Source organism: Mobula hypostoma, chromosome 6, assembly GCF_963921235.1.
Source record: "Mobula hypostoma chromosome 6, sMobHyp1.1, whole genome shotgun sequence".
NCBI lineage: Eukaryota > Metazoa > Chordata > Chondrichthyes > Myliobatiformes > Myliobatidae > Mobula > Mobula hypostoma.
The window spans coordinates 165,440,440-165,462,368 of NC_086102.1; the positions used below are offsets into that span (position 1 = coordinate 165,440,440).

The 21,929-nt window shown below is 39.9% G+C and overlaps 1 protein-coding gene across 4 annotated transcripts in view; it reads left to right on the forward strand.

The window, feature by feature from the left end:
- Positions 1-21,929, forward strand: part of sp3a (sp3a transcription factor) — a 60,022-nt gene that overhangs the window by 17,958 nt on the left and 20,135 nt on the right. The gene's annotated exons all lie outside the window — the stretch shown is intronic.

Genomic DNA, 21,929 nt, shown 5'->3' on the forward strand with positions numbered 1-21,929 from the left:
TTTATTTTTCTATATATTGGTGGGATTATAGCGGTTAGCATGATGCTGTTAACAGATCGGGGCGCGGAGTTCAATTCTGACACCGTCAGTAAGATGTTTATATGTCCTTCCTGTGAGCATGTGGGTTTCCTCTCACAGTCCAAGGACCTACCTTTTAGTAGGTTAAATGCTCATTGTAAATTGTCCCGTGATTAGGCTAGGGTTAAGTAGGTGAATTGATGTGCGGTGCGGCTTGTTGGGGCAAAACGTCCTGTTCTGCCTTGTATCTCTAATTTTTTTTTTAAAGTTATGAATCAAATTTATTGGCTGCTGTCAGCAGGTGTGTAATATAATGCCATGATTTTCTAACTGCTACTGTAAAATTGAATACTGGGTGTATCAAATGTTTCTCTCAGTGAGGATGAAGACTACCTTCACTACAAAATGGATAAGGATGTCTAATTCCTATGCTGGTTTAAACTACTATTTTAGTATTCTAGGAGAACACGCTTGAGTTTCTGTTCACTGTGCCACCTGTTTATTTCTCAAATCTTCAGTCAGTATTTCTATAAACAGCTTCATATTTGACCCAGCATGACACCCAAGATAAAATTTTCTTTGCATTGTAGTTTTAGATTTGAATTTTGAAAGGGGCTGTGCATTAACTTATCAAACCTTGAGAAAGAGTTCATTAATTTTGTTCATTGCCATGTGCATTTTTACTCATATAAGTGCAATGTGTTCTAACTAAACATTTGTCCACAAATTAAATGTCAGTGTTACCTAGGGTGGGGGCAATTCTGGTGTGAAGTATAAAATGAATTGAGGATTAGACTGATGAGTCTTAAGGATAATAAGATGAATTAATCTAGTTACAGAAAAAAATGTCAATTTTTGATGTTACCATTACATAGAAATGCTCCATGTGTCTGAAATCTTTTTTGGAAAATTCCCTTTGTAGTTTTAGCCTGGTTGCAAAATGCATAGGTGTTAGAGAGAAAGTAATCAAAAATGTTGCTGTCAATATATAAAATCTCATGTTAAAACGATCATGAGAAGGCAAAATTGCTCCAAAATTCAAATACAGTGGGTTCTGGTTAATAAGGTCATATCAAGTCCAGGTACATTTTGGACTAATTAAGTAGCTGCCCCAAGTTAGTCAAAGTTTCATGGAAATAGCTTAAAAAGGTGTAGAATGTACTGTTTACCTAAGTAGCAAATTATGTGTTTAAATGAAATGCAGATCAAATTAGAACATTAATGCTACTTCAGTACTGAAAAATGGTTTTAGTACCTAATAGTTATTGACAGAGGAAGTCGTCCACTGTATGCTATTGTGTTCTTTTGACTGTAAATGACCAAAATCAGTGCAAGCATCGAGTGCAAATAATGAACTGCCTTCGTACGATACTTTGGACAATTGCATCCTTCAAATTCTTTGTAATTCCTAACTTGCTGAAGTAGTGAAATAATTTTATTTTCACTCCCAGCTATTTCTAGCATCTCCAAGCCTGAATGCGTGAAACCACAATGAGTAAAGCAGTTCTAAATTAACTCACTGTTTATTTCTCGCCGACTATCAGTGACAAAAATCGCAACTTTGTGAACATAACCTCACACAATTGATGCTATTTAAATCTGTCCACTCCAAGTGCGGCGTAGTGTCTAATAGCCACACAAGTGCATGCAACTGATGATAGTTAGAAATTGTTCAGCAAAGGTCTTCCATTCAATTTAAGAAGCATAGTGTCCCAAATAAATGAAGGTAATTGTGACTATTTTCTCAATTAGTTTTTGTTCTAATCTGGAACCCATTGTACTTTCATGGATTAATGTATCCTAATGGGCTGTTTTTGGATTCAATACTCCAATAAGCCTTTCTAAAGGCAAAGAGTTGAAGTTGTGGAGAGTTGTCTTTCATCAAGTTGTGCATTTGCAGGTAAGTAGAGTGGCAAAATGCTGATACAATTATTTTACAATGCTAAGTGGTCAGCACCTTATCTAAAGTCCAGATTGACTATCACTGCACTTTCTTTTAAATAATATTTCAATACAAACTGCTGTTAGTGTAAATTTAAAAAAAAATCCCAAGCAGACCTGTCTGTCAGCATCATACACAAAATGCTGGAGGAACTCAGCAGGTCAAGCAGCATCTATAGAAAAAAGTACAGGCGACGTTTCGGGCTGAAACTCTTTGGCAGGACTGGAGAAAAAAACTTGAGGACTGGATTTGAAATGTGGGGGGAGGTGAGAAACGCCAGGCAATAGATGAAACTTGGAGGGGGAGGGATGAAGCAAAGAGCCAGGAAGTTGACTGGCGAAAGAGACAAGGCCTTGGAAGAAAGAAGGAAGGGGCGGGGTGGTTGAGGGAGGCAATGGGCAGGGCAAGGAGGTAACATGAGAAAGGGACGAGGGGATGGGAAATGAAGGGGGGGGGTTGAAGGCATTGCTGGAATGAGAAATCGATGTTCATGCCATCAGGTTGGAGGCTACCCAAATGGAATATAAGGTGTTGTTCCTCCAACCTAAGTGTGGCCTTAATCCAGCAATGGAGGAGGCCATGGATGGACATATCGGAATGGGAAGTGGAATTAAAATGGGTGGCCACTGGGCGATCCTGCTTCTTCTGGTGGACGGATTTCCAGCATCTGCAGACTTTCTCTTTTTTGTTGTCTGATTAGCATTTTGTCTGACACTTTCCATCTGATTTTTAGAGTTTTGTTGTAAAGGATCAATATAGACAATGTCTCAGCAACATTTTTTGCTATGATCAAAATGCATTGTACATTTTTGTCTTGGTACTCTAGCTTCAGTCTTCCTATCAATCTGCATCTTAACGCAGTTCTAATTTTAAGAACACTTTAATTAAAGGATAACGTCTCCTTTCTCTGCACATATCCCATAGAGTTTGAATAAATCTCTCTTTGATCTTTTATCATTTGGACATGGTTTGTTTTTGCATGTTTTGGGGATGGAGGGGGCGAGAGAATAAATATGACCTTATTTAAGCTGAATTAAAGAGATCCTGCTTTGGAGAGAGGTTGGTAGTGTTGTATATCCAAGATCTGTGCAAGATATTTTTTGTATTTAAGTAATTTGAATTCTGATTTGGTATAGTGAGCACAACTATGGGACTTGAGATATGTGACAAAAAGGCTTAATTGCATTCAAAAGAACTATAACAAACTTGTTTCCACCTAAGAGGTGGCAAGTACAAATTGATTAAGAGTGTGAAGTAATATATTTTGAAGAAAGGTGGTTGTATATCTTCCATGGAAAGACACTGAAAGTGAATATTGAAGTAATATCTTGCTCCAAATAGGTAATTCCATGAATATGTAAGATTAGGTAAGTTAGGATGTTAAAATGCTTTAAGAATTGATATTGGGAAAAGAATATGTTCTTTAAGAAAGGACATTGGACAGAACTTTTGCTAAACATATTTGTAGGGTTTAGTCACTTCCACCATTATGACTACAGTTGCTTCAGGGCCTAAAGCCCCTTTTATGTTTTTACTTCCGGCTCATCACTCCACATTTTTATTTGCATTAAATTTTTTTTTACCTTTTTATAAATTCATTACAAACATTTTGTCCTGCCTGCTCCGCAATTCATGTTCAAGTTCAGACAGTTCTGTCTTGGTTTGAACATAAGACCATAAGATATAGGAGCAGAATTTGGCCATATGGCCCATTGAGTCTCCTTTGCCATTTTATCATGGCTGATTCATTTTCTCTCTCAGCCCCAGTCTCCCGCATTCTCCCTGTAGCCCTTCGTGCCCTGACTATTAAAGAATTTATCAACCTCTGTCTTAAATAAACCCAGTGACTTGGCCTCCACAGCCACCTGTAGCAACGAGTTCTGCAGATTCACTACTCTCTGGCTCAAGAAATTTCTCCTCATTCTGTTCTAAGAGGACATCCCTCTATTCTGAGGCTGTGCATTCTGATGCTAGACCTGCAACTTAACCTTTTGGGAATCCTGCACGAGGACTCAACTTCCAAGCACCTCAGATTTTTGAATTTCCTTTCCACTTAGAAAATAGTCATCCAGGTCATTTACAAATAGCATAAAAAGAAGCAGTCCCAGCATAAACCCCAGTGGAACACCACATCACCAGCATCCAAGCAGAAAAGGTTCCCTTTATTCCCACTCTTTACCTTCTACCAGTCAGCCAATGCTCTATCCACACTGGTAGTATCTTTCCTGCAATACCTTGGGCTTCCTGCATTATTTGCATCCACCCACTTCCAAAAATCCTTGGCTTAATATTCCATGTTACCTATGGATCCTCTGTGTATAGCTCCAGCTTCCTTTTTTTTTTGTTTCATTCTCAAAAGCACTATCGGTCTTTGGAATGCACAAAATTGTCAATTATTCTTACACCCACTGTTGCCCAAAGAACAGCATAGGTCAGGGATTCCCAGCCTTTTTTATGCCATGGAGCCTTACTATTAACAGAGGTGTTTGTGGACCCCAGGTTGGGAACCCCTGACCCCTGATGTAGGTCCTGTTCTGAGCAACTCAAGATGTAGTCCCCAAAGATACTAAATTTAGATCCCATTTGGAGATCTTGGAGCACCAATTGGGAGACTTGGGCTAAATTAATTTGCCAAAAAAAAAGAGAATTGTAAAGGGATCAGTAATTTTGAGCTACTATTCCAAATTCCTCAAATGTGTGCTTTCACATCATCTTAATAGTTACGACTCCAAGCCTGAATCATCTTGTTTACTCTTTTGACTTTACTTTTAAATGACATAACAAAAAATTGCTTACTACAAATATATGTAGACAGATCAGGCAGAATTATCTGCCCTCGTCTCCAGGACAGGACAAAGACAAACCCAGCCTATTGACACTAATAGGACATAAGGAGCAGAATTATGCCATTCAGCCCATCAAATCAGCTCCAAGGATGTGCCAATTTGGGAAAACTCTTTATGTTAGTCAAGCAACATGTTGACTTAAGCATGTTCAAAATGGCTCATAACATCTTCTGGATCAGGATCAACAGTGGTGGTCAGAGGAGAGTTACCGTTATTCTTCAACACACTCTGAATGTTGTGAGATATGAAGGGATCGGGTAAGATACGGCAGGTGATGCTCACCATCCGCTGTATCAGTCTTCATGGTGGAGAACGTAACACGTATCCCAAAGATATTTGATGGACTAGTTTTAAGCCAAGTAGAAGAATTTGTAATAATATCTTTGGGGGCATGGTATTGGGAAAAAAAAACTGGATTGAAGCTAAGCAAGTTGCCAGGCTCTGATAGACAACCTATGAAGTATTTAAAGTGATTGCAGAGATGGGGAAGTCAGTAGTTAGTATTTATCAAAAGTCATTGTGTTTCAGGAAATGTTGTGGATTAGAAACCCTCAAATATCTTTGTTCAGAAAGGGAGGAGGTCAGAGTGGGTGACTGTACGTCTTGCCTTCCACCCCATGAGTCCCGCATCCAACTCATCATTGCCCACAACTTATTCAGTCTCCAATGGGATCTTATCACCAAACATACAGTTGAAGTCAGAAGTTTACATACACCTTAGCCAAATACATTTAAACTCAGTTTTTCACAATTCCTGATATTTAATCCTAGAAAACATTCCCTGTCTTAGGTCAGTTAGGATCACTATTTTAAGAATGTGAAATGTCAGAATAATAGTAGAGAGAATGATTTATTTCAGCTTTTATTTCTTTCATCACTTTCCCAGTGGGTCAGAAGTTTACATACACTTTGTTAGTATTTGGTAACTTGGGTCAGATGTTTTGGGTAGCCTTCCACAAGCTTCTCACAGTAAGTTGCTGGAATTTTGTTCCATTCCTCCAGACAGAACTAGTGTAACTGAGTCAGGTTTGTAGGCCTCCTTGCTCGCACACGCTTTTTCAGTTCTGCCCACAAATTTTCTATCAGATTGAGGTCAGGGCTTTGTGATGGCCACTCCAATACCTTAACTTCGTTGTCCTTAAGCAATTTTGCCACAACTTTGAAGGTATGGTTGGGGTCATTGTCCATTTGGAAGACCCATTTGCGACCGAGCTTTAACTTCCTGGCTGATGTCTTGAGACGTTGCTTCAATGTATCCACATAATTTTCCTTCCTCATGATGCCACCTATTTTGTGAAGTGCACCAGTCCCTCCTGCAGCCAAGCACCCCCACAACATGATGCTGCCACCCCCATGCTTCACGGTTGGGATGGGGTTCTTCGGCTTGCAAGCCTCACCTTTTTTCCTCCAAACATAACAATGGTCATTATGGCCAAACAGTTCAATTTTTGTTTCATCAGACTAGGGGACATTTCTCCAAAAAGTAAGATCTTTGTCCCCATGAGCACTTGCAAACTGTAGTGTGGCATTTTTCTGGCAGTTTTGGAGTAGTGGCTTCTTCCTTGCTGAGCAACCTTTCAGGTTATGTCAATATAGGACTCATTTTACTGTGGATATAGATACTTGTCTACATGTTTCCTCCAGCATCTTTACAAGGTCCTTTGCTGCTGTTCTGGGATTGATGTGCACTTTTCGTGCCAAAGTACGTTCATCTCTTGGAGACAGAATGTGTCTCCTTCCTGAGCAGTATAATGGCTGCATGGTCCCATGGTGTTTATACTTGCGTACTATTGTTTGTACAGATGAACATGGTACCTTCAGGCGTTTGGAAATTGCTCCCAAGGATGAACTAGACTTGACATAATTTTCTGACCTCAGTCCGATAGAAAATTTGAGGGCAGAACTGAAAAAGCGTGTGTGAGCAAGGAGGCCGACAAACCTGACTCAGTTACACTAGTTCTGTCTGGAGGAATGAAACAAAACTCCAGCAACTTACTATGGGAAGCTTGTGGAAGGCTACCCAAAGCCTTTGACCCAAGTTAAACAATTTAAAGGCAATGCTACCAAATACTAACAAAGTATATGTAAACTTTTGACCCACTGGGAAAGTGATGAAAGAAATAAAAGCTGAAATAAATCATTCTCTCTACTATTATTCTGACATTTCACATTCTTAAAATAGTGATCCTAACTGACCTAAGACAGGGAATGTTTTCTAGGATTAAATGTCAGGAACTGTGAAAAACTGAGTTTAAATATATTTGGCTAAGGTGTATGTAAACTGACTTTAACTGTATCTTTACCTCCTTCCCTCCTCTCTGCTTTCCGCAGTGCTCACTCCCTTCGTGATTCCTTTATCCATTCGTCCTCCCTACAGTTTCCCTCCCACCCACTGGCCAAAGTGCTACATCTGATTTCCTCCTCCTTCATCTCCATTCAGGGCTCCAAATAGTTCTTCCAGGTGAGGCAACACTTCACCTGCGAATCTGCTCGGGTCCTCTATTGTGTTCAGTGCTCCCGATGCGGTCTCCTCTACATTGGTGAGACCCAGAATAAATTGGAGGACCACTTCTTGGAGCACCCAAGCTCAGTCCACCAAAAGTGGAACTTCCTGGTGGCCAAATATTTTAATTCAATTTCCCATTCCTGTTCCAACCGGTCGATCCATGGCCTCTTCTTGTGCAAGATGAGGCCACCCTCAGGGTGGAGGAGCAACACCTTGTATTCCATCTGGGTATCTTCCAACCTAATGGCAGTTTCTGGTTTAAAAAAAATCCCTCCCCTTCCCCTTCCCCTTCCCCTCCCCTCTTCTATTCTCCATTCTGGCCTCTTACTTCTCACCCGCCTATCTCCTACCCATGGGTTCCCTCCTCCTTTCCTTTCTGTATGATCCACTCTCCTCTCCTGTTCCTTCCTTTCCAGCTCTTTAACTTTCCTACCTACCTGGCCTCACCTATCGCTTTCTGGTCATATTCCTCTCCTCTCCCCCCCCCCCCCGCCACACCTTACAATTCTAGCTTCTTCCTCTTTCCTGTCCTGAAGAAGTGTCTCAGCCCAAAACTTCAACTGTTTAATCATTTCCATAGGTGCTGTGTGACCTGCTGAGTTCCTCCAGCATTTTGTGTGTGTGTGCATGTACACACAAGCAGATTTGAAAGAGGAACCTGTAGATGAATTGGTATTTTCAAAAGGTCCTTGCCAAGGTACAACAGGTTGACGCACAAACTAAGAGCTCATGGTACTGGGTGAAGTGTATTAGCATGGGTTGGAAATTGACTTCACTGCAACAACCCAGGTTAGAATAAGGTGTTTTTCAGGCTAATAAATGTAAGGAATGGAGTGTCCCACGGATCTGTCCTTGGTCTTCAATTATTTGATTGTACTGATGACTGGAAAAGGGAGCAGAGCATAGGGTATCTGAATTTGCAAATGGGGTAATAGTATATGGGAGGACATCTTGCGATGAGGATATTATGACTACAATAGGATATAAATTGGTTGAGTGGATGTCAACTTGAATATGGAGTTTAATGTGTGGAAAGTACTACAAATATGAAAGGGGCTATTTTAGCCTTTATTGCCTGGAGCTGGAAGATGGAGTTCATACAGATGGGTGCCCACTGCTTTGTGTGACCTGATGGACTGAACTAACTGTTTCTGTGCAGTATAACTCTTATCTAAATGGAAAAAGATTGCAAATGGGGGATCTAGGTGAACTTGTGCATGAATTGCAGAAGGTTAGGCAGGTGCAGCATGTTGGGAAAACAAATGACAAATTGGCCTTTATTGCAAGATGATTGAAGTTTAGAAAATGGAGAAATATTGTTACAATTATATAAGATACTGATGATGCCACACTTGCAGTGCATGCGTAGTTTTGGTCCCCTTTGTTAAGAATCTCTACATGGGTGACTGAAGAAATTAGGTCTAGATTAGGGTTTAGAAGAATGAGGAATGGAATTTGTAATACTTGGTAAAAATTCTGAGGGATGACGGGTTTGAGAATTTTGGATGTGAGGGCATAATTACAAGATGAAGGATGAATAAAATGCATGGTAATTTTAGGGTAGTTCATCTCTGGAATTCTCTGTCAAAGGCTGTTGTGAAAGATAAGTCATTGGAGGTATTTAGAGATGCAGAAAAATTTGTGAAAGATCAGAAAATTAAAGGTTCTAGGGAACTGACATATAGGAGGCCAGGACAGATCAGCTATGATTAAACTGGACAGCAATTTTTTTTTCCAAAAGTGTTGCTTTCTCAGAAATATTTTGTGTTTATGATGGACTGCTTGAAGCTGAACATGTATAATTTCAGACTACTTATATCACCTAGGAATTTGGAGAAATGAGAAATTAACTTTTATTCAATATAATGTGTTTATTTGCATAATGGTGCTGACATTTTGAATGGTTCAACTAAGCTAAAAATGTTTCGTTGGTGATTTTCTTTTGTACTCAGTGTCTGAGGTTTCTCGCTTAAGTGTCCAACAATAACCAGCCAGCACTGATGGATGCCAGTTGCCCAAATACCATTTCTCTATGACTGCAATGTCCTGATGAAACCTTTCACTGTGCTCATCACTGACGGCGCCAAGATTTGGCAGGGAAGAAGTCTAAATGGGAATGCAGAAAATGAATCTTTATTGACATGTTGCACTTCATGCTTGAAGCATGTTATCAACCTGCTGCATGTAGCTTGGTGCTCTGTAGTTGCCAAAAAAAATTTCAGCAACATTCTTGAATACCTTCCATGCGATTTTTCTCTGGTCCAACTAGAAATTCTTTAAATTGCCTGTCATTGATGACCTGTTTGATTTGGGGACCAACGAAAATGCCTTCCTTAATCTTGGTTTCAGTTATTCCTGGAAACATTTGTCTGAAATATTAGATTCCTTCTCCTGAATTTTGAATTGACTTTATTTCGTACATCCTTCACATACGTCTCCATCTAAATGTGCAATCATAGTAATTTATAATAAATAGAACACTCCGTGTAACAGAGAATGCACTCAAATCACTGTGAGTTAATCAGTCTGATGGCCTGGTGGAAGAAGCTGTTCCGGAGACGGTTGGTCCTGGCTTTTATGCTGTGGTACCGTTTCCCGGATGGTAGCAGCTGGCATAGATTGTGATTGGGGTGTCTCAGGTCTCCAGTGATCCTGCGGGCCCTTTTTACACACCTGTCTTTGTAAATGTCCTGAATCATGGGAAGTTCACAGTTACAGATGTGCTGGGCTGTCCGCGCCACTCTCTGCAGAGTCCTGCGGTTAAGGGAGGTACAGTTCTCATAAGAGTCAGTAATGCAGCCAGTCAGGATGCTCTCAATTTTGCCCCTGTAGAAAGTTCTTAGGATTTGGGGGCCCATACTAAACTTCCTCAACCGTCTGAGGTGAAAGGTGCTGTTGTGGCTTTTTCACCACACAGCTGGTATGTACAGACCATGTGACGTCCTCTGTGATGTGGGTGCTGAGGAATTTACAGCTGTGTACCCTCTCAACCTCAGATTCATTGATGGCAATAGCGGTTTGCCTGTCTCTAATTCCTCCTCTAATCCATAGTCAGCTCCTTTGTTTTTGCGCATTGAGGGAGAGGTTGTTTTCTTGACACCACTTTCAGAGAGATGACTTCTTCCCTGTAGGCCATCTTGTTATTGTTTGAGATTAGGCAATGTAGTGTCGTTATTTAGATGTTATTTGAGCTATGCCTAGCCACACAGTCACGTGTATACAGAGAGTAGAGCAGTGAACTAAGTACATACCTCTGAGGTGCGCCAGTGTTAATTGTCAGCGAGGAGAATATGTTAGCACCAATCTGCACAGGTAGTGGTCTTCTGGTTAGGAAGTGGAGTATCCAATTGCAGAGGGAGGTACAGAGGCCCAGGATCTGCAACTTCTCAATCAGGATTGTGGGAATGATGGTATTAAATGCTGAGCTATATTCAATGAACAGCATCCTGACATAGGTGTTTGTGTTGTCTAGGTGGTCTAAAGCCATGTGGAGAGCCATTGAGATTGTGTCTTCTGTTGACCTATTGTGGCGATAGGCAAATTGCAATGGGTCCAGGTCCTTGCTGAGGCAGGAGTTCAGTCTAGTCATAACCAGCCTCTCAAAGCATTTTATCACTGTCGATCTGAGTGCTACCAGGCGATAGTCATTAAGGCAGCCCACATTATTCTTCTCAGGCACTGGTATGATTGTTGCCTTTTTGAAGCAAGTGAGAACTTCTGCCTGTAGCAGTGAGAGGTTGAAAATGTCCTTGAATACATGCTGGTTGGTTGGCATAGGTTTTCAGAGCTTTACCAGGTACTCCATCAGGACCCTTCTGCCTTGCGAGGGTTCACTCTCTTTAAAGACAGTCTAACATTGGCCTCCGAGACAGAGATCACAGGGTCCTCAGGTGCAGCAGGGATCTTCACAGCTGTAGTTGTGTTCTCCCTTTCAAAGCGTGCATAGAGGTGTTGAGTTCATCTGGTAGTGAAGCATCATTGCCATTCACACTATTAGGTTTCACTTTGCAGGAAGTAATGTCTTGCAGACCCTGCCAGAGTTGCCGTGCATTTGATAGTACCTCCAACCTTGTTTGAAATTGTCTCTTCGCCCTTGAAATAGCCCTCTGCAAATCATACCTGGTTTTCTGGTACAGGCCTGGGTTGCTAGACTTGAATGCCACAGATCTAGCCTTCACCAGGCGACGTACCTCCTGGTTCATCCACGGCTTTTGGTTTGGGAATGTACGGTAAGTCTTTGTAGGCACATACTCATCCACATAGGTTTTAATGAAGTCGGTAACAACTGCAGCATACTCATCCAGATTCAAAGATGAATCCATGAATACAGTCCAGTCCACCGATTCAAAGCAGTCCTGTAGCCGTTCCTGTGCTTCCCTTGGCCATACCTTCTTGGCCCTCACTGCTAGTCCTGCAGTCTTCAGTCTCTGCCTCTACTCAGGGAGTAGAAGTACAGCCAGGTGATCAGACTTCCCGAAGTGAGGGCGTGGAATAGCACGGTAGGCATTCTTGATGGTGGTGTAGCAACGGTCCAGTGTGTTGTTTCCTCTGGTACTGCAAGTGATCTGGTGATGGTAATTGGTTAGTGATTTTTTTTTTCAGACTGGCCTTGTTAAAATCTCCCAAAACAATGGTGAAGTTGTTAAGGTGCACTGTTGTGTGGCCAGTGGTTTTTAAAGTAATGAGATTCTTTAGCACGATTGGTCCATTTGCAAATGGAATCACAGTATGTGGTATATCCGAGCTGCATTCCTAGTAACAGCACTACTACTTTCAGATCACCATAGTTGTTCCAGTTGTAGTTGCTGTACTGTTTGTGTTTCAACAAGACTTCCAAATGTTGGTAGTTTTCTCTCATGTGTTGCATGGCCGATTGGTATTGAAGGATGGACAGCACCATTATTGGTCATGCTGGCAACCCAAAGCACGCCCAGGCATGCCTGGACAAGAGAGAAAAACTTAAATTGTGGCCGACATCTTAATTGACTTGAATTATGAATTGAAATGACAAATGTAGGCGATTCCAAAAAAAAAGTTAATGATGGGGAAATGTCATGATAATTTTAATGATCAGCAGCCCAAAATCTTTACCCAGTGTTATATTTGAATGTTGGCTCAGGTTTGCGGGACCAGGAGACCTATTCCTGCTCCTGTTGTCCTTTATTCTTCTATATAAAAACTTAGAACATTGCAGCTCAGAGTAGGCAGTTATTTTCTTTTAGCTTTCAGTTGTCTGGCACTCAGTGATTATTAATTATTAGTGTTTAAAAAAGATAAGATAACCCTTACATTACTGCTGTTTAGATTACAGAATTTTATCTTTAAGTAATTCATAAAAATCTGAGGTACAGAATAAAATTCACACTCTTGGAACTTGTGGAAAAAGTAAATCCAAATACTACTTCCAGCTTGCGTTTCTTGACGAGTGAACAGGTGACTTTGGACTTTTCTCTTAATGCAGCCCCTCAAAGCAGGCTGCAAAACACATGGGTACATTTATAAATAAAAATTATGAAAATAAATAATTTAATGAAAGTGCATCATGATGTTCGGGGTGGGGGGGTCGGGGTGAATGTGTTTATGTGAATTGAAGATCAGTTATTGTAGCGAAGAATGGTTGAGTTTTTTCCCCAGACTGTAAATCTTAACCAGTGGAATGATCAAAAAATCTACCCTTGGTCTACTGATTCTTTCACGTAGTCCAACAATTAATTGAAAAGGTAAGTAACATATTAGCCTTCAGTTAGGGGATTAGAGTTTGGAAATGGGAAGTCTTGTTACAATTGTAACATGAGGCCACACTGTCGAGTTTTGTCTAGTATTGTGCATAGATCTATGTGATTCTGAAAACCTAAAAATCAGATCAAAGTTCTGAAGTATTGTCACATTCAGCTGCGAAGGAAAATTAAAAGTAACCAGCATGGTGAGCTTCAAGAGCATTCCCATCCTTACTGAGCATGGATTCAGTGAATCTAAAGACACAATTGAAGCATTTGCAACCTCATCTTCCAAATAGTGGTGTTGAGATGAACTGCCTGCTTCCTCCTGAAAGCCAATTCAATTCACTCCAAAAGATAAATAAACAAGGAACATTGGATGCATTAAAGGCTGTAAGACCAGGCAATACTTTGGCTGTTGGCTCAAAGATATTTGTCAGCCTCTGTAGTTTTTCATTGGTTCTATTGTATTTCTTTGTTTTCCTGTGAATGCCCACAAGAAGATGTATCTCAAGGTAGTAAATGGTGACATAAGTGCACTTCGATAACAGATTTACTTTGAACTTTAAACTTAATAATTGTATCTGATTCCACCACTGCCTCTAATGATGTATACCACACATCAAACAGAAGCTTGACAAGCCCCTTTCAAACTTGTACATCAAGGTGTTAGTGCTAAGGGGGAAAGTGCTGCAAATGAAGTTTTTAATTACCAAAGGAGTAGTTTATATGCTGTATAACTCTGGCTCTGACTACACAAGCAGTAGGTGCCTTGGAACTGATTTTGTAGTTAGATTACATGTTGCCATCTAACTTGAAAATATAGTAATAAATAATCTTGCCTTGGTGACAATTCTAGAAATCCTTTCCTGATATGCTGGGTGAGTAATATCACAATGGATGTGGAAGTTCAAGGAACCAACTTCAACAACTCATGGGGCCGTTAGAGATGGGCTGTCATGTTTATCTTCCAAATGGTGCATGCATATTTTATGTTTCTAATAAAAGCATCCCTGCTTCACTTATGTTCTTTGTTTTATTTGGTTTTCAGTATGTGCATGGAGATTATTTTATGAAGTAGCTTTAAAACTAAATAAAAGAATGGAGAACCTTGGGTCTTTTTCAATTCTGAGAAGTGGACATGGCATGGGGGGTGGGGGTGGGAGAGGGTGGTGGTTATGGAAGATGTGTATTTCATTGGACTCGAGCACCAAGACTGATTTGTATTTCTTAGCCTGGTAATTTGTCATATTTCTGTGTGCTTATCTTGTGGCTTTCATTTGGAAATTGTTAGGGATTATTGTTCAAAGCCACTTTGAACTTGCATTGCAGGGTGCTTGTAAAGAATTTGTCAACTTTTATGCATTCCACCACTAAAAGGCACAAGTTCAGGAGTTAGAGAATACTCTTCATCGCTCAAGAGTGTACCTTCAACACTTGCTATCATCCAGGATAAAGTGGACTACCCAGGACCACCTTAAGCTTATACTTCCTTCAGTAGCGGTGCATAATATTAGGAATTTATTCCACAAGCTAACACACTTCAGTTACTTGCTATTGGTTCTTTAGCTGTTTCTTCCAAATCTGTGTCCCCTTCCACTAGAAGGACAAAAACAGTAGGCAATAAAATGTCACAAACTATCTATTTCCTTCTCTGGCTTCCAGTTGGGTCCAGGTATCGATTATAACTGACATTTTGATGACTAACTCCACCATCTTCATCAGGGATGGTGGAGTTTGTCAGCGAAACTTCAGCTATAATCGATACCTATAACCGGCTGGAAGCCCAAGAAGAGTTTATCAGTCATATGTGCCAGGAAAGCACTAGATCCTTTCTCATAAACTAATATCAGTGTCTAAAACTCTGTCTAGCATTGTCTAAATCAGTGATGCACAACTCTTTAAAAGGAGGCTAAATTGCAAAGCCAAAATGCTTCCATATTTTTAACTTTTGATTTAAGTGTGATGGAATTTATTACTACAAACATTGCTGGTCATACTCAGCAGATCCGGTAGCATTTCTTGGTGAGTGAAACGGAATGTTTAGGTCACTGACCCTGCATTGGTTCCTTTGCAGGGTTCTTGATCTGAAACAATAGACCTGTTTTCATCTGATCTTTTGAGAAATATTGATGGATAGCCTCTCTTCCTAATTTTGCATCATTCTGAGTAATAGCTTCCACAGTGCATTTCTAAACTTCCACACGTAGCTGATAAAAGATTTTTCACACCACCCTGACAAATTTACTAATTTGGTCTTTGGCATTTTGACTATCTAGTAGAATCCAGTGAAACTCACATTTTGGAAGCATGAAGAAATTGAACTTCAAACTTGTGAACAATAGAATAAAGAACATTTGATTTTGCAGTAACATTTAAAACGATGGTGCTTGAACTTAAATGTTCCCCATGAGAAGCAGTGATCTTAAAATTCATATTCAAGCTTAATTAGATTTCTGCACTTCTCCCTTTTTAGTTAAGAATTCTCTGAAATACTGTGCCCTCCATTTCAAGCTGCTGATAATTTACTTCATTAAGAAATAACATTTTAATAGACTAGATGATAACCTATGTAATTTAACATGTCTGTAATTTTGACCATTGTCCATGTTTAACATCCAATGGTACACTTTTTATTAAAAGGACAGGCAGGTAGGCAGAGAGGGTTGTGTGGCTCTTTTGGTTAAAAGTATATATGAAATTGAATCCTTAGAAAGAGGTGAATCCTTATGGGTTGAGTTAAGAAACTGCAAGGGTATAAAGACCTTGATGGATTTATATACAGGCCTCCAAACAGTAGCCAGGATATGAGCTACAAATTTCAAAGAGATGAACTTGTCAAAAGGGGGGGTTCAGTATACAGGTAGCCCTGGAAAATCACATTGGTGCTGGATCCCAAGAGAGAATTTGTAGAATGACTACGCGATAGCATTTTAGAGCAGTTTGTGGTTGAACCCACGAGGGAAAGGGCAATTCTGGATTGAGTGTTTTGTAATGAACTAGATTTGATTAGGAAGCTTCAGATAAAGGAACCCCTAAGAGGCAGTCACGAGGAAATCTACAGATGCTGGAAATTCAAGCAACACATAAAAAGTGCTGGTGAACGCAGCAGACCAGGCAGCATCTATAGGAAGAGGTACAGTTGACGTTTCGGGCTGAGACCCTTCGTCAGGACTACTGAAAGAAGAGATAGTAAGAGATTTGAAAGTGGGAGGGGGAGATCCGAAATGATAGGAGAAGACAGGAGGAGGAGGGATGGAGCTAAGAGCTGGAAAGTTGATTGGCAAAAGGGATATGAGAGGATCATGGGACGGGAGGCCTAGGGAGAAAGAAAGGGGGAGGGGGGAAGCCCAGAGGATGGGCAAGGAATATAGTGAGGGACAGAGGGAGAAAAAGAGAGAAAAAAAATAACGAATAAATAAATAACAGATGGGGTACGGAGGGGGGGAGGTGGGGCATTAGCGGAAGTTTGAGGTCAATGTTCATGCCATCAGGTTGGAGGCTACCCAGACGGAATATAAGGTGTTGTTCCTCCAACCTGAGTGTGGCTTCATCTTGACAGTAGAGGAGGCCGTGGATAGACATTTCAGAATGGGAATGGGGCGTGGAATTAAAATGTGTGGCCACTGGAAGATCCTGCTTTCTGCTATCATAATATGTTGGACTTCACCCTGCAATTTGAGAAGAAGCTAAAGTTAGTTGTATTGGTATTGCAGTGGAATAAAGGGAATGACAGAGGTATGAGAGTGGAGTTGGCCAAAGTTGACTGGAAAGGGCACTTGCTGGGAGGACAGAAGAGCAACAATGACTGGAGTTTTTGGAAACAGTTTGGAAGGTGCAAGATAGATACAACCCAAAGAAGAGGAAATAGTCTAAAGGCAGGATGACACAGCTGTTGCTGACAGGGGAAGTCAAAGCCAATGTAAAACAAAAGAAAGGGTATATAATAGCAAAAATTTGTGGAAAGCTAGAGGATTGGGAAACTCTTTAAAACCTGAACGGTCATTTAAAAAAGCCTTGAGGAGGGAACAATGAAGTATGAAGGTAAGTTTGCCATCCATATCAAAGTTTACCATAAGTTTTTTCAAGATATAAAGGATTTAAAAAAAGCAAGAGTAAATATTGGACAGCTGAACGATTACATTGGAGGTAGGAATGAGAGATAGGAAAAAGCATAAGTATTTTGCATTCTTCACTGTGGATGATATTTGTGGTATGCTGGAAGTTCGAGAGTGTCAGGGCAGAAGTGAGTGCAGTTGCTATTACTAGGGAGAAGGTGCTTGAGAAGCTAAAGGGTCTGAAAGCAGATAAGTCACCTAGACCAGATGGTATACACCCCAAGGTTCTAAAAGAGGCAGCTGAAGCAATTGTGGAGGCATTAGTAATAATCTTTCAAGACTGATTCTGGTATAGTTCCGGAGGACTGGAAAATTGCAAATGTCACACCACTTCAAGAGGGGAGGTGGAAGAAAGGAAATTATAGGCCACTTGCTGTGACCTCAGTGATTGGAAAGATGTTGGAGTCGACTGTTAAGGATGAGGTTTCAGGGTGCGTAGAGGTGCATGGTAAAATAGGCCAAAGTCAGCATGGTTTCCTGAAAGGAAACTCTTGCCTGACAAATCTGTTGGAATCCTTTGAGGAAGTAACAAGCAGGATAGACAAAGGAGAATTGGTGGATGTTGTGTCGTTGGATATTCAGAAGGCCTTTGACAAGGTGCTGCACATGTGGCTGCTTAACAAATTGAGAGCCCATGGTATTCACAAGAAAGTTACTAGTATGGATAGAGCATTGGCTGATTGGTTGCCTGTGACTAAGCAATGCTGAGACCTTGTTTTTTCACATTGTATGTCAATGAAGGAATTGTGGCAAAGTTTGTGGATGATATGAAGATAGCTGGAGGTGCAGATGCTGTTGAGGAAGCAGTGAGGCTGCCGAAGGACGTGGACAGGTTAGCATTGTCAAAGAAGTGGCAAATGGAATACAGTGTCGATATGTATATGGTCATGAACTTTGGTAGAAGGAATAAAAGCAAAGATTGGTTTCTAAACGGAGAAAATTCAAAAATCCGAGGTTCAAAGGGACTTGGGAGTCCTTGTACAGGATTACCTAAAGGTTCATTTGCAGGTTGAGTTTGGGATAAGGAAGGCAAATACAATGTTAGCATTAATTTTGAGAGGGCTAGAATATAAAAACAAGGATGTGGTGCTGACACTTTATAAGGTACTGGTGAAGCCTCAGTTGGAGTATTGTGAGCAGTTTTGGGTCCCTAGTTTAAGAGAGGATGTGCTGACATTGGAGAGGGTTCAGAGGTTCACGAGAATGATTCCAGGAATGAAAGGCTTATTGTATGAGGAGTGTTTGATGTCATTTGGCCTTTACTTGCTGGAATTTAGAAGAATGAGGGTGTATTTCATTGAAACCTATCGAATGTTGGAAGGCCTAGATAGAATGGAAGTGCAGAGGATGTTTCTTTGGCGGGAAAGTCTAGGGCCAGATGGTGATGAATCCGTGAAATTCGTTTGCACTGGCGGCTGTGGAGGCCAGGTCATTGGGTGTATTTAAGGTGGAGGTTGAGCGGTTTTTGATTTGTCAGGGTGTGGAGGTTACAGAGTGAAGGCAGGAGAATGGGGTTGAGAGGGAAATGGGCCATCCATGATGAAATGCCAGAGCAGATTTGACGGGCTGAATGGCCTATTTCTTCTATGTTTTGGGGTCGTAGAGTCTCTCAGATGAAACCACAATATTACAGGCACTGTGATATATATCTTTTCCCTGCCTATATTTATTGACAGATGATTAATTTTTGTACACTTCCTATCACAGACTTCAGGCTAAGTAACCTGGATGCCAGAAAGATTGACTGTCTTTCATGAAAGGCTAGCTACATTCTTTGAATAGAATCATTGGCTGCATTAGATCACTTCCAAACATACATTTTTTGAAATTATTAAAATATTCACTATTCCTAATTCTGACATGGCTGCATAATAAAATGTTAATATTGAATTTATGGCCTGATTAAGAACCTTAGATGTTTGGAAGAAGTGCCTGCAAATAACGAACTGGTAATGACATGCAACAATTCATGGGTTAATGTCACTTAATAAAGGAATAGATTCTTGTAAGCATCGTGGCAAATGATAGATTTGTATCATTTCAGCTGCTGGAAGGTTTGAAGAATAGTGTTTGCAAGTAAATATCAATTTGCTCTCATATTCCCTTTCACAGTCATGGCATTTATACCTCTGTTTGCTAATGGAATATGGACTTGTTATCATTTGCATTGTGCCTTTCAGAAGCTTGCTTTATTTTCTGAGCAGAGAGGTACTGGAATGTAACTATGGTCAAACATGGCAACCAAATTGCGCATGATAATTGTAAAATTGCAAAAATGTTTTATTTTTATAGTAGGATTTTAAAACTATGACCTTGTGATGTTGGTGAGGCATAATGCCTTGCTGATCATGTCTTTTAGAATGTTCGAGTGAGATGTTAGTTTTAAGTTTTTGTACTAATGTGTGTTTGAAACTCTTGCATCATGGTTTGGTGAGAATGCTACCAAATATACATCATGTAATACTTGGACTTCATGTTAAATTTATGCTGGGGTATTATGAATTGGGTTTCACCCAGTCCCTTAATTGGTGGTTCTACAAGGCAGTTACTTTAACAAGACAGAGCGAAAGAATTAACATTACATCTGTCACATTGTTTCTGTGGGTTATAGGAGTTCAGATTGCTAGAATGATTTTTCAGACCAGATAACAAATTTGAGAGGTTACTTTAACTAAAATTGCATTTAATGGTAGTGGCTGATTTCTGATTTGAGTTTTCTATAGGGTTATACCAGTTCCAACTTGATTTGAAAGGCCCACTATCTTTATTCAGTGTGGGTGTCAGTCTTAATTGGTCATATGAGTTTAGTTTGGTCATCACATGTTCAGTTCACATTATTTGACCATTGTAGTCATTCGAGGATGCTATCTTAACTAATTATGGTTAATAATTTGTGGAAATTATTCCTTTCTATTATATGGAGTTGATACTTTTACTGTCCAAGAAAATTGTCTATTGTCCTGCACAGTTGGAATAAAATGAAAAAAAATTATTCCAGTGAAGATGTTGTATCTAGTTTTCACTTTTTTGGGGGAGGAATTTATTTGATGTGCTTTGGTTTCTGATAGTCTTGGTTGCAGATACTGGCTATTTTCGTTTATTTGTAAACCTGTGTAATCATTTGGGTTGGGTATTTTCTCTCTTGAATAATGATTTCTTGTTGTGAAATAGGGTACTAAGTGGCAGATTTTGCTTTGTCTGAACTCTAAACTCAACCCAACAGCTTTGAGGGAATACTTTTAGCAGAAGGATAAAAATCACCATTAATGTATGGTAGTGACACCACCAACTTCTCAAAGGCAATTATTTTTGGGAAATAAATGCTGTCATTGGCAGAGATGCCTGCGTCCCAAATAAAAAATAATAATTTGTGCGAATGCAACTGATTCTTTTTCTTAAAGCTGATGGTTTATCTATTTTGGCATGTATTATGAAGCTAGAATAAGACTCAGTAAATGTTCTCATATTGGGAAAGAACATCTTAGCTTGTTAGCACAATTCTTGTACTACATGAGATTTCTGCTAGACTTTAGTTTCAGGTACGACAATTTTGGTATTTCTAATCCTGCTCTGTGGTGTTGGTTTTCAGTGTGTCCAGCTATCCGCTGTAACTCCTGTTAATCACATAGCCTACATTTGTTCATAAAATGTTCAATATTTAAACTGGTGAGGATTATTTGCAGACACCATGATTTTAAGATCAAGGCCTTTAATTGGGACTAAGTGTACCAGAGAGGTTTTTCTTAAATCTGGCCATCTCCGTTATATATTGCATTCTGGCTTATTTGTTATTATCAATGTATTTTATAACTTTTTTTAGCATTCCTGACACAAAATATATCTTAAATTCTAATTTGATTGGATGACACAGATTATATTTGCTTTATAAAATCCACTCAAGATTTTTCATTAATACTTTGAATACTGTAACTTATTAAATTGTAGGTTAATTTGGTATTTGTACACAAATGAATAAACTGCTATTATTCGTGTATAGTGCACTTGCTGCATTTAGCTGTTGATGGAGTGAAAGTTGTAATACTAAATAACTTGCCATAAACAGGACAGGGTAGTTAACTTCCAAGATACAACAACAATGAGGCTTATCAGACACAGGAATGAGTAATGGTTAGGCAAGAGTGCAAATAAGACCATAAGATATAGGAGTAGAATTAGGCCATTTGACTAATTGAGTCTGCTCTGCCATTTCATCATGGCTGTTCCAGTTTTCCTCTCAGCCCTAATTACCAGCCTTCTCCCTGTACAGTCAAGAATCTATCAACCTCTGCCTTAAATATACATAAAGACTTGGCCTCCACAGCTGCCTGTGGCAAAGAATTCCACAGATTCACCACTAAAGAAATTAAACTAAAGAAACTAAAGAAATTCCTCATCTCCATTCTAAAAGAATGCCCTTTTATTCTGAGGCTGTGTCCTCTGGTTTTGAGAAACATCCTCTCTACAACCATTCTATCAGGGCCTTTCACCATTTAATCGGTTTCAATTAGGTCACCCTTTATTCTTCTGAATTCTAGTGAATACAGGCCCAGAGTCATCAAACACTCTTCATATGACAAGCCATTCAATCCTGGAATCATTTTTGCGAACAATTTTTGAACCCTCTCTAGTTTAAGCACATCCTTTCTAAGATAATGGGCCCAAAACTGCTCTCAATACTCCAAGTGAGGCCTCATCAGTGCTTTATAAAGTCTCAACATTATATCCTTCCTTTTATATTTTAGTCCTCTTGAAATGAATGCTAACGTTGCATTTGCCTTCCTC